This window comes from Mizuhopecten yessoensis, unplaced genomic scaffold, assembly GCF_002113885.1.
Source record: "Mizuhopecten yessoensis strain PY_sf001 unplaced genomic scaffold, ASM211388v2 scaffold647, whole genome shotgun sequence".
Taxonomy (NCBI): domain Eukaryota; kingdom Metazoa; phylum Mollusca; class Bivalvia; order Pectinida; family Pectinidae; genus Mizuhopecten; species Mizuhopecten yessoensis.
The window spans coordinates 2,571-17,449 of NW_018403651.1; the positions used below are offsets into that span (position 1 = coordinate 2,571).

Genomic DNA, 14,879 nt, shown 5'->3' on the forward strand with positions numbered 1-14,879 from the left:
GACGTTAACATTTCCAATTAACTGACTTTCGCCTGATTTTTTAAGGTTTTGATTTTACCTGTTGACTTTTTTAACACCAGGACAATTTAACATGATGAGGGGTGGGGACAGAGCACAGGAACATTGGATACATTCTAGTATGTGATTATATGTGATATGTGAAAAGCAAAAACACGTGTTTGTTTGACACAGCTTGACGATTAGTACAATTTTACCTGTTACATACTCATGAGCCAGATAAAATTGAGAAGATATAACTCGGGAAGCGCATATTATTGAAAACAATATTTACACTGTATCTGCATCCTTCAATTGTAATACATTGCGAAGGCAAATGTTGTTNAAATACATTGTGAAGGCAAATGTTGTTATGAGACTATAACAACATTTGCTATAGTAACGTCATCAATCTGTAGTGGGGCGTCATCAACTTCATTGTTTTCAACACCTGATTGTCTGTTAAAAAATGTTCGAAATAACGAAATAAAGCATAACTACTTTATCAAAATGAAATTATAAATAATGAGTAGTTTAGCGAATATTGTTATGGTCCTATAACACACATTTCTATTGCTGACAAACTTACATAAAGCCGTACCGGCATTTATTAAGTTTGTCATCAATAGCAATTTGTGTTAAAAGACCATAACAACACTTGCTAAACATTCATAGCTTCAACAATGAACTCAGACCAGAGAGGCCTTCGTTGATTGTTTTTATTTTTCTAAAAGCACGATAACATGTATTGTTCCAGTTTCTTATCCAGAGTAATACATATACATTATTTAATTATTAGCACCATTTTTTGCACGGTGACATGAAACTTAACCTGTTAAACGACATAACAACATGTAATCTGTATCTGTTAAATGGTATTAAGGATATATTGTAACTGTCTAAGATATGCTGTACCTTATTCTGTAATCGCGGAAGGACGCCTCTTTGCCCTGAAAGTGATAAATGTTAAAATGGATACCTAAAACTCTGTATGCAAATATTCAAAAATAAAATGGAAAACGGAAAAATAAAATTCAAAAGTAGTAATTTTGTCATACAAATGTAATTAAACGTCACCACAAATAGGGTTAGTATCCTTGGTAAATAGAGTGTCATGTTTAACATTGATAGGTCATACATGTACACGTGTTCACCTCATATGAAATAGATATATTATTAGGTCACCTGAGACAAAGACATATTGCGATCGCTTTTGTCCGGCATCGTCCGTCGTGCGTCCGTAAACAATTTACATTTTCGACTACTTCTCCAAAACCCCTGAACCAATTTCAATGAAGTTTTGCAGAAACCTTCCATAGCCAAAGGTCAACAAAAATGGAAGGGTCTTAAGGTGCTTTACCAAATTTGTGAATTTCTTGACCCTCGGGTCCAGCGTTTCCCCCTGGGGAGGGGGTAAACTTTACTATAGTTTATATAGGGAAACCACATTTTGGACTAACATTTGTTTAATTGCCATTGGAGGTAATTCAATTTAGGTTAGCATTATCAGTATTGGGTAGCAGTTTGATGGTATGCACATATGAGCCCTGACTGACCCCCGGGGCTGATGGGTGGGGCCTAAAAGGGTCGAATTGACTGAAATTTCAAAAATCTTCTTCTCAAGACCCAGATATGGTAGAATCAAACACTCTTCATAGATGGAAGGGGCTTAAGGTGCTCTACCAAAATTGTGAATTTTATGAACTTGGGGAGGGGGTAAACTTTACTATAGTTTATATAGGGAAATCACATTTTGGACCAACATTTGTTTAATTTCCATTTGGGTTAGCATTATCAGTATTGGATAGCAGTTTGATGGTATGCACATATCAGCCCTGACTGACCCCCGGGGCTGATGGGAGGGGCCAAAAAGGGTTGAATTGACTGAAATTATAAAAATCTTCTTCTCAAAGACCCAGATATAGTAGAATCAAACACTCTTCATAGATGGAAAGGTCTTAAGGTTTATGACCCTAGGGTCTCACGTTTCCCCCCTGGGGAAGGAGGGGTGGGGGGTGGGGGCAAACTTTATTATGGTTTATAATGGCAAATGATACTTTGAATATTACATGTTAATAACTTGATTGGAATTATAACCTTGAATTGACAGTTTGATACTATGAAAATTTTGAGCCAGCCCTACCCCCAAGGGCTGTAGGCTGGGCCCCAAAGGAGTCAGTGTGCTAAAATTTCTTTATTTTCCTTGTTTAGAATCAGGGATGCTAGTTTCAAATACTTTTTAGTCTTAAATCTATATGCTAGATATTGAATAAGGTGGTTTTATTGTTTTTTGTCACTTTGAATAATATTTCTGTTCGTGTTAAAAACAAAATCAATTATCTGTATAAATTTATCAGGTGATCGTTAAGGCCCATGGGTCTCTTGCTTTTAGATGTACATTGTAATCTTCTTCCCCATTTGAAGCCCAAAAAATATTTCTGTCAAGTTTCCGTGCTAGCGTTTGCGAGTCTTGCACCCACTATGAGCAAGATTTGATCAAACGTCTCCACCTTTAATAAGAAAAACATGTACATATGCAGTAAATATTTACGTCTGTTTCCCCTAATGGGCCTCGTGACTACAATCCGGCGGGGGGGGGGGGGGGGGGGGGGTGGGTCATTGATACAACTGATTCCCATAAGCCCAATAGTTTTACAAGAAGCATTCCATGTTGTTAAATATCTTAACACAATATGCGATGAATAATTGATGGAGCTGTCTCTATGCAAATCGATAGACTTACCCTGATCCGATTTCACCAACTGACTCCACTCATTACTAAATCCGATATACCAGAAAACAATAAACGTCACAACAGCTAGAACGGACTTCTCAATCCGATTCCGCTTACAAGGTTGAAAACAGTGCGGCACCATCGTCTTCTATGCGTGATCAAATTTCAAGCTGTTTCTGTTGCTGCAAAACTGTGGAATATGTCGTCTAATCAGGTGAAACTGCCTATCAATAAATATAAAAAAAAATATAAATAAAATTTTCAGATCGTGTCTTAACACACAGAATGAAGCACAACTACTGTACAATGAATATCAAATAGGGTAGCATACCCTTTATCATCTCTATGTCGAGTATTAGACCTGTGGACACGGTTGTGTCAGGAAGGCTTTTGGAACAGAAAAGGCCTACTCTGTCCCACAACATGTAATTATAAATCTCCGCTAACGTTGGACCCCCTGTAGTATTGTGTTCTTCCTATGTTTTTGCTTATGGGACATTAAAGAATCCAAACGTAATCTGCTGTCCGTTGTGCAACCGTTGGCATCGCTTTTTCCTCACTTCCTAACACTTTCCTGTCAGTAGCCCTGACTGACCCCCGGGGCTGATGGGTACGGCCACTCTTCGGACACCCGTACTCAAATGACCTTTGCTGTATGGGGGACGTAAACTCTATCTAAAATCATGTAACAAAGGTAATTATGATCCACTAGAGTAATGATATACAAAGTCATTTTTCAAACTGTATAGTTTTAGGTGTCAAGTGCTTCATGTTAAAAAAAATAATATTTGTGCTTACAAATTAGTTTTTATCATGTAACCTTAAAGCGCAATTGAAGCAACGAGGCTTGCTTTTACTGCATAAAGTCAATAAGCTTAATAACGTCGAAAATGTGTACCTTTATTATATCTTCAATAACTACAATCAAACTTAAAACATAATCTACCGCTGTACCCTAATACACTAGCAAAATAGGAAACAATTCCTAAATTTTGATTACTCTAGAAAAACTATTTTGTTGTGTTCATAAACAATAATTTAAAACCTCATACAATCGAGTTTGGGTGCTACACTATTTTAAGGTAATTATTCTATTTCACTACAAGCAATTAATATCTGTTTTATTTACTTGCCATGAGTTTAGCTATACTTAGCTGGAGGGCTACCAGGAATTCAGGACCAGCTTTAATTATTACATGGTTTAAGGTGTGTATTTCAATCTGAATATTACCCTTGCAATACGGCTGATACGCTGGTGAAACCCCAATGTTAATTCTTGCACTCTGCAATCCATCATCCCAAAATGTCCTTGTACACCAAACCTAGTTACTCCATGTGAAATAGTACAGAAGAAATGCCCCAGACAAACTTTTTCAAAAGTTAAGGTCAAAGGTCAAGTCATAGGTCACATTGACCAAATTCTTGCACTCTGCAATCCCAAGATGTCCTTGTACACCAAATCTGGTTACTCCATGTGAAATAGTTATGGAAGATATGTCCCGGACAAACTTTTTCAAAGTTAAGTTCAAAGGTCAAGTCATAGGTCACAGTAACCAAATTCTTGCGCTCTGCACTCAGCCATCCCAAGATGAACCTGTACACCAAATCTGGTTACTCCAGGTGAAATAGTACAGAAGATATGCCCCGGACAAACTTTTTTTCAAAAGTTAAGTTCAAAGGTCAAGTCATAGGTGACAGTGACCAAATTCTTGCACTCCGACCGAGTTACCGAGTAACCAGTTAACCGTTGACAACCCTAATAAAGCAGATAAGCTATATAAAGTGAAGCCGAGTTTGGTTTGAAGGCGAGTTTAAAATATCTCCATGAATTATGTAAAGTATGCAGAAATTGTGTTATAACACCGATCAGTGATACTAAATGTACCATCACACTTATTTGTAGGTACTATAACGTTTGTGTGAAGATTTCGACGGTTTAAAAGTAGTCATATGCAATAAAGTGCGTCGCGCAATCAAGGGCGTCGTAAGATGTATGAATCGGATGAATTATTTAATAATGGGAAGAGATATGCAGATGATAGTTTGTAAAATGAACGAGTAAAGACGGGCGTTTCTCTATATCATAAAACATAAAATCTTGTCTCATGACCCTGAAACCCAGTCCTATCCTTCATAGCAGTTTTTTTTTTAATTTTGCGTAAGGACTATAGATTTACCGTGTACATGTATTTAAAGGCCCGGCAACAGTGGAGTTCGTTCGACTACGTGACCACTTAAAAAGTTATACATTGGCATTTCCTCTTATTGGCACAAAGGCTTGACCTACAAATTTTTTAATCCCGCGAGTATATATTACTTTTTTTCAATTGATGAACATTATTTAAGTGACATAGCTATGACATGGTCTGACCCTAGCCTTAGAAACCTGCGTAGTCATATACTCATAATATGTTAAACTTATCCGACAAAACGTTATCACGAAACGCGACCTTAACGACTCAATACCCTTCAAACAAATTACTTATAACTACCATAATCGAATGCAGATATGAATATTTAAGAAAACGTGTTATATTCAGCAGGCTGAATTGAGAACAGTTACAGTGGACCAAGATGACAATAAGACTTATGTATCCTCTACTGATTCGTGGTATGACTGTGGTCTATTCATTATGTACACTGTAGGTTCATCGGAATATATGTGTTCATACGCAGTACCTGTTACAGTATGTAGGTACATCGGAATATATGTGTTCATACACCATACATGTTACATTATGTAGGTACATCGGAATATATGTGTTCATACGCCATACCTGTTACATACGCCCTACCTGTTACATTATGTAGGTACATCGGAATATATGTGTTCATACACAATACCTGTTACATTATGTAGGTTCATCGGAATATATGTGTTCATACGCAGTACCTGTTACAGTATGTAGGTACATCGGAATATATGTCTTCATACACCATACCTGTTACATTATGTAGGTTCATCGGAATATATGTGTTCATACACCATACATGTTACATTATGTAGGTACATCGGAATATATGTCTTCATACTCCATACCTGTTACAATATGTAGATACATCAGAATATATGTGTTCATACGCCATGCCTGTTACATTATGTAGGTACATCGGAATATATGTGTTCATACACAATACCTGTTACATTATGTAGGTACATCGGAATACATGTCTTCATACGCCATACCTGTTACAATATGTAGATACATCAGAATATATGTGTTCATACGCCATACCTGTTACACTATGTAGGTACATCAGAATATATGTGTTCATACGCCATGCCTGTTACATTATGTAGGTACATCGGAATATATGTGGTCATACGCCATACCTGTTACATTATGTAGGTACATCAGAATATATGTGTTCATACGCCATGCCTGTTACATTATGTAGGTACATCGGAATATATGTCTTCATACGCCATACCTGTTACATTATATAGGTACATCGGAATATATGTGTTCATACGCCCTACCTGTTACAGTATGTAGGTACATCGGAATATATGTGTTCATACACAATACCTGTTACATTATGTAGGTACATCGGAATACATGTCTTCATACGCCATACCTGTTACAATATGTAGATACATCAGAATATATGTGTTCATACGCCATGCCTGTTACATTATGTAGGTACATCGGAATATATGTCTTCATACGCCATACCTGTTACAATATGTAGATACATCAGAATATATGTGTTCATACGCCATACCTGTTACATTATGTAGGTACATCAGAATATATGTGTTCATACGCCATGCCTGTTACATTATGTAGGTACATCGGAATATATGTGTTCATACGCCATCCCTGTTACATTATGTAGGTACATCAGAATATATGTGTTCATACGCCATGCCTGTTACATTATGTAGGTACATCGGAATATATGTCTTCATACTCCATACCTGTTACAATATGTAGATACATCAGAATATATGTGTTCATACGCCATACCTGTTACAGTATGTAGGTACATCGGAATATATGTCTTCATACACCATACCTGTTACATTATCTAGGTTCATCGGAATATATGTGTTCATACGCCATGCCTGTTACATTATGTAGGTACATCGGAATATATGTCTTCATACTCCATACCTGTTACAATATGTAGATACATCAGAATATATGTGTTCATACGCCATACCTGTTACATTATGTAGGTTCATCGGAATATATGTGTTCATACGACATACATTTTACATTATGTAGGTACATCGGAATATATGTGTTTATACGCCATACCTGTTACATTATGTAGGTACATCGGAATATATGTCTTCATACGCCATACCTGTTACAATATGTAGATACATCAGAATATATGTGTTCATACGCCATGCCTGTTACATTATGTAGGTACATCGGAATATATGTGTTCATACGCCATACCTGTTACATTATGTAGGTACATCGGAATATATGTGTTCATACGCCATACCTGTTACATTATGTAGGTACATCAGAATATATGTGTTCATACGCCATACCTGTTACATTATGATCATGCAGATCTTAATTATACCCATTCAGCATGGTCGCCACATGTTATCATACGAAACAAAATGACTCAAATATATTAGATAGTCATTCTCATTTTCAATTTTTTTTCTCCATGGAAAGTAAAATAATTTAATGAAAACAATGACTTTCTTTATCATTGGAGGCACGGTAGTCTAGTGGCAGGACGCGTACGTCGGGCGCGTGCCCGAAGGGTTGCGGGTTCGAGTCGCGTAACGGCAATGTGTTGTATCTTTAAGCAAGATACTTTAATCCGCTTGTTCCAGTTTACTCAGCTGTAAATGAGTACGTTGTATGGTAGTGCCAGAATTGTTGAATGCTAGCTGTGAGCGCCGAAATGGCAGTACCTGCCGTATGCTCTTCAGGTAGTTGAGAAAGATATTAGTTTGCTGAAAGGTCCTGTAACCACGGATAATTATTTGTGTGTCGCTTTGAGACGACCTACGAACTTGATTGTGATGAAGATGTATATAAGAACCTGGAATTATTATTGTTAATAATATTATTAAATACTTACCTTTGTTGTGTTGGTGGCGATAGAACGGTCTAGTCAGGTATTGATAACGTAGTCATAGATGGCCGTGTTGGAATCGCAGTTATCGTTACTCCCTATAGCTACTACACCTGTGCAAGTAGTATGTGTACGACCTCGGTTATAGGGACGCCCAATCGACCCGGAAAAAATAATATACACACGACATGGAGAGCTTTGTAACACACACGTAACAACAGGTAAACAAGTCATAGACCGTATGAACGACCTGTTTATCTATAGGTTTTAAAACAATAGAAAGTCGTGATTTAACTGGGACATACATGTAATCTATTGAGGAAGCTTGTACTGGAGACTGCTTTTAAAAAAAATATCATGTTTTGTTTACAGAATTCCTCTCCCGCTGCGGGCAAAACGCCAGAAAGTTCCTCTTATTTCGTATTCAATATTCTTTTTTCTTTATACGTGTGACACGATTTGGCAAGGGTGTTTCCGTGTACAAGGTAGCTCAGTTTGTTAAAATGAAATATAATTATCCGAGATTAAAGGTTCGATTCTTTCTCTGGCCTCGTTGCATTTTTAAAATCAGAACGCTGTGTAGATTCGTTCCTTATAAAGGATCCCCAAGGTGTGATTTTATGTTCAGAAATGATTTATCAAGGCTATAGGCCGTGCCAGGGGAAAGTTGTCTTTTGTAAAGTTTAAAGTTTAGGCAGTGATACAGGGTCCTTACACGCAATTCGTTTTCTTGTCTAACAGACGGAAACTTCGATTACCGACATTATATTTTGCCCAAATTGTCCCGTTATAGTTAAGATCCAGAAAGATCAGGACCTTAAAGAAATGTCATACAAAATCGGCCTTAAGATAGTCATACAAAAATGTATTGAAGACATTTATATACATCACGTATTGGTTTTATCACATTCCTAATAAACCCTTTGTTTGTGATACAATCAGTGTTCATGGAAAGCAAAACAAGGTTCTGTTCTGATTGCGCCAGTAGGTGAAGGTGAATAGCTGTTTGGACTATCTCCTTAGGCACCCCTCTTTGTATGGCCTTAGATGATTAAAAGATGTATACCCTCCCCCCTCGCAAAAAAAACCCTGAATGACTATTCCAACGACTGAATACAATATAATTTGATCCATAATGCCTAGCGTCGAGAACCTTTCGATTAAGGCCCAAAAGTGTTCAGACTCGTACTATCAACTGATATGTGAATTTGAAGATACTGTTTTATTCTGTGGAAGGCTAAACCCAACAATGGACAAAAAACAACACAGGCTAAATGGGATTCATGTTCAAAGTGGGTTCAACCTGGTAGAATAACTTCCTTCAAACTCGTAATGGATACAAAACTGAAGTCTGTAGCTCATGACTCAAATACCGAAACCACAATCAACAGTCTGCGTGAGATGCTTGTCAGAAGACGAAACATCTTATGAGAAAATCGTTCTCTTCATTCACTTTTCCATTTACTGCTTGCAAAATGAACTAGGCGTGCTCGATAACAATGAATACTTTCTTATATGTTTTTACTTCAGACGAATTCAGGGTACTCATGCGTCTGTGTTTACAGAGTTTGAATACTATTTGATTACTTTTTATTCGGACTTGTCTCGTTTGTATTGGATTCTGAAACTTCTGAAATCGTTACCAACAGCGCCGTATCGCTGACACTGCTTGTTTCTCTATCAAACCATTACTTAAACGCTTTTGAGGTATAAACTATCATCCAACTGCATGAATTAACAAGCGAATATGATGGTGGTCTAGTTGTGCCCCGGGCTCGATTTCCCGACGGGACCCAAAACGATATGAGGTCACATATCAAACACCCGGGTTTTCCCAGGTACTCCGGTTTCCTCTCATATTAAGACCCCATGCGCGAAAACATCCGGGCCAGCAAGGGTGATTAATGTATGTTTATATATTTTTTTTGTAAAATAAATAATGTTTAGCTAAATCGAAATTTGAATTAATGAACACTTTCAGTTTGGTGTAAATTCAATAATTGTAGCAAGTCCTAAGTCATTAAAAGTTTTAATTATTTCATAATCTGTGGCAAAAGCAATTTCAACAATACAAATATACAAGCGTTGTGAGTAGCATCGAATATATCAACAATATTTGCCATGCATTTAGGGTTGTTTGATATATATGATATCCTAGAACAAAACGAAAGCATTCATAACGGACTGGAAATAACACGCGGCTCATCAATGTTAATGTAAAGTACTTTCTACAGACAATTTATGAATATACGTCTATATAGTGTGTGTGCCTTGGTATCGACAGCGGGCAATATACAACATTTAGAGTTCAGACGATGAAGTGAAGTGTTAGCAATCAATACACAGACACCATCGTTAATATTTCAGAGGAATATTGACACAAACCATATGTCGTTGAACACGATCAATAATGCCAAATAACGATAATCATAGTGACATTCAAACAATTGATCATAATAAGATAATTTAAGATGCAAGTCTTTTTCTATTATTGTGAATAGTTTTGTCATGAATTGGAAATAAAAGTATTCTTAATGCGATTTCAAACATAATATGACCTAGTTTTTAGGTCTGGATATTTTGTAGTTCAAATACAGGTGAAAGTATCGTGGTCTTTGACGGTATAATTCGAGGAAACACGTATTACAGCTTATATGACCGCCTCAGCAGACGATATCAAACAGAGCATGTGGGATTGTCCGATACCCATTTGTTCCCTCGCATGGATAACCAAAAAGCATCGCTGCGTCATTCTACACTTATCCATACCATATCGTTTCTCAAATGCACGTTTGCCAAGGTCCGGGAAGGCTATCATAAAAGCATGAGTGTATTCGTCCTTTAATGCCAAGCCAGCACAGATATTGTCAAAGGGTTGAGGTCTAAAACGCTCCATGATTTGATCCAAACACTTAGTATCATGCCCATATATCATAACTGTCTCTCCGTGGTATTTGGTCTGGAAATATAGGGGAGGTTTACTAAATTTGCTATATTTTGCTGTAAGGGTTATGTGTAAAAGGATCAATCAAATCAGAACATTATTTTAGAATGAGTAGCTCAAGCGATGTATATCAACAAAGGGACATAACTCCATAAATTTGGGAGCTACAGTTCTCTGTTCTATATTCTCGAATACTCATGTCCCCTCATGATCAATGTAAGCATCATTTGTATCAAGTTTTATTGAAATTGGTGAAGTATGTGTTCTTTAATAGTACAAATAATACATTTAAAGGGGCATAACTTCATCCATTTTGCATACTCTCTCCACCCCGCTTCAATTTAAGTATTATGTGTACCAAGTATAAATAAAATTTGTGCAGGGTTTTAGAAGGAGGTTCCAATTGACGTTCTTAGTCGTATTCATTTTGTCTACAGACAGATAGATGCATGGACAGACAACCCAACCACAGTTTAACCCCTGTAGGGAAACACAACCCACAAAGAGGGAAAAACAAAGTATCATTATATCTTTATATCATTATTATATATACTGATATAGAACAATAACACAACAGTGAAGATGAATCTGGCTACCGCACCATTGTTGTCTATTTCATCAACCTCGAACTATGCTACGTTTACATTATATTCCCAGTGACCACGGCAATCACGTTTCAGGCCAACGTGGACAAAACGGGATGGACGTGAGATAACGCGGGCGTCGGGATGGGCCAACGTGACAGGCCGTGATTGCCGTGGTTGCCGTGGTTGCCGGGCCAGATTTTTTAACTGTCAAAAAATTTGCCACGGCAGTCACGGCGCGGATGTGAAACCTAGTAGGCCGTAGTAAAACCGGATGAACGCAACAAAAAACGTGACAGTACGTAATAGGCCGTAATATAACTTGGAGGCGGTCCGTAGTGGGACGGGAAGCATGTGTATTTCCCGGCATCTCACAGTTTTGTCAAGTTCTATCGCGTTTAGTGCGCGTTCTGTCGCGGTTGGTTCACGATTGCTGCGCGTTTTGTCCCATTTTGCCACGTTTTGTCACGGTTCTCACGGCAAGCTAGGGTGTATGGTAGCTGTTTCGTCGCGTTCGATCTGGCGCGTCACTGTGTGTGACGGTTTGCGGGCCCGGCGCGTTGCGTTCTACTACTGTCTGACATGGCGCGCGGTCTGGGAGGGAGTATATAAAAGCCAAAATCCCACGGCCACTACGTTTCGTACACAAAATCTTCTTCGTCTTGGGAATTCATGATGTTATCTCGTCGATTCGTCTCAGGATATAATGATTGCTTTTGCCTGGGAGGCCTTCTTCGGCACAAACGTGCTCCAAAGCTGCCCTGTGTCCACGTTTCATCCTTGGGAAAGCCTTGACAGAACGTAAAAAAACGTGTCGGACCTTAATCAGAACGAGAGAAACGTGAGGGACCCCATCAGAACGTGACGGGCCTAAAGGGAACGTACTGGCATCCGTGGTAGACCGCGGGCCGAACCGTAGTGCGCATTGAAGCCTTCGGGACTCTGCAGCCCCTTTCCCCCCACGGCCGGTCACGAATATCGTGACAGACCGTGGGAAAACTTGCCAAGACTTGAATTCAGAGAAAAAATGGCCAAAAGCCCACGGTGCACTACGTTTCTGGCAAACGGGACTGCCGTAGCTACCGGGAACATAATGTAAACGTAACAGTGTTGGTACATCTAGCTAATTTATCTAGAAAAGACTCCACATAAGAGAAATATGTCTGGAGAAACACTAGATTATATATATATATATATACCCCCCCCCCCTGACTGACTATATATTCCCCATTTAAGATCCAAGCAAAAGCTACACTGTATCACTATGTGAAGTTTTAGAAATTTCGGCCGTTTGAAGTCCCAAGATAATCTCCGGAAACAAGAGTGCTGACGGACAGACAGACAGACACTGTGATTACTATAAGGCACTTAAGAAAAAGGGTTTGTAGAATTTCATATTACTAATTGTTTGACAAAAGCATAAAAAACATAAACACCCTCTGTTTATGCAAACATGGGTCCCCTTTGTCCAAAGATGCTCTAGAACAAATTTGGTTAATATCCTTTTAATTTGTACAAAATTCATTTTTTCCTCTATTTCCTTTATTGGGCTCCGAACCTCTGCCCATACCGGCCATATACACAAATATTATAAACACATGAATTTTTCAAACTATGAGAATGAAATGTTAACAAATCATTTGCATAATACACATTTGTTTAATTGTCCCTCAATGCTGAACCAGAATTACGTTGAGCAACATGTTGAGATATACATGTAATGTAACTTTAGATACAATCAAATTTTTACACCTGCCGAAGTTTGTAGGAAGTTGCAGAATTCATCATAATAAATTGTAATATTTAAATGTGCTTAAAATATCATACCGGCGTGTATCTGAACATTTCATCAACACCAGCAACAGAAAAAGGGTGTTTCAAAATAATAAAATATTGTATATTACAAATTTGGGTCTTGTTGTGACAGGTAAAATTGATGTATTTTAGTGAGGAAATAATCACAATATATGAATATTTTCAAAAGATCTAAACTGTCATTTTACAATATCAGGAAGCTAATAATATCACGTGGTAAATCTATATCTAATTGTAAATAAAAAAAAGATGTGTCTTGTTGGTACAGGTAAAACCACGGAATTGATTAAAGTCTTAGGTTTAATTATGCTATATTAGAAATTATATTATATTATATTAGGAATAAGTTACAATGTATGAATATTTTCAAATGGACTTTAACTGTCATTTTACAATACCAGAAAGCTATTAATATTACATGCTAGAAATTGGACAAAATATACCCAAAGCATTTTACCTATTAAACATAATCTATAAAATCGACCCCCTTCCCAAGGGTCAACAGATGATTGCATTCTAGTAAATCTGAGTCTAGAGAAGAAGATTTTTACAATTTTAGCAAATATTCCAATGGGCCCCGCCCCTCCGGCTCAAGGTGTGAGTCAGGATCTTACTTTCTGATAGCATCAAATTCATATCTCATTATTATTTCAAGCATATTTGAATCATTTCCTGTAGACTTCAAAAGAAATATGCCATAAAGAATAATTTCTCTATATAAACTATAGTAAACTGTTTCCAGTCGCAAAGGGAGATAAGATTTGCCTTAGGTAAAGAAATTTACAATTTATATTAAGCACATAGAGATCTTTCCGTCCCCTTTAGGTCCAACTTCTCTAGTTTCAGAGGCAATACAGAATCTTCGTTTCTGATTCAATGTAATTGCCATCTCATCATATCTGTTCCAACCAAATTTAAATGATTAGCTGCTGAAAATGGGTAAAATATACCCGAAAGTGTTACTTGCCTGTATCTACTAGAACTGTCGCCTCTGGGCTAACTAATACCCACCACATTCCGGCTGCGTGTTTCCCATTTAAATTAAAGGACGAATCCTTAACTGCACAGCCGTACGTTTAAGCGACAGTTGTCGGTGAATTTCTAGCTACATGTAACAAAAATGTCTTTCCAGTCGAGGAGAAGAGGTAACTTCTCGCTTTATTCGCCTAGCCTCTCTGAATACAAATATCTGCATCTATTCTGAATCAAAATCATCTTCTTACAGCATCTAAATCATAGCTCTAAATGAGTGATCTATTTTACGTTTAAACATATTGATTTCGTACTTTCTGCGGTTTGAAATTCTCCCTGCGGCACAATCTCATGTTCGTATTTATTCAAATCCAAATGTGAACAGAAATATCTGATTACAGGTATATATTATGATACTTATAATTCTTACTCGCGATGTGTTAATTCAACAATGTGTTATGTGTGAACTCGGACTCATGTAACACAGTACAAGACGAGAAGATGGCGATGATACTTGTTTATTCGTCCAGTGACTTGGGCTGTCACTGGGATTCTAACACATGATTAACAGCAGCTTCCTGAGATACTCGTGACCATGTTACGATTCGGTAGTGACAACAGATGGATTCAATGGTAAGTGTTAGGCAATAGTTAGATATGACATCAGTCGTTATGTATTTCCTCTGTACAACTGGCCATGTTGGATTATTATTATATGAAGTCAATCTGACCAACATTGGGAACCTTCTCCAGTGGCGGATCCAGAGACCTATTGGGGGGG

At 37.6% G+C, this 14,879-nt stretch overlaps 1 long non-coding RNA gene across 1 annotated transcript; it reads right to left on the minus strand.

Moving 5' to 3' along the window:
* Positions 1-912: 912 nt before the first annotated feature.
* Positions 913-7,886, minus strand: LOC110451441. The gene is made up of 3 exons (XR_002463074.1): positions 7,790-7,886; positions 2,741-2,955; positions 913-947 (listed from the first exon to the last, which is right to left on the minus strand). It is a non-coding gene; the product is annotated as an uncharacterized LOC110451441 (long non-coding RNA).
* Between the last annotated feature and the right edge of the window lie 6,993 nt (positions 7,887-14,879).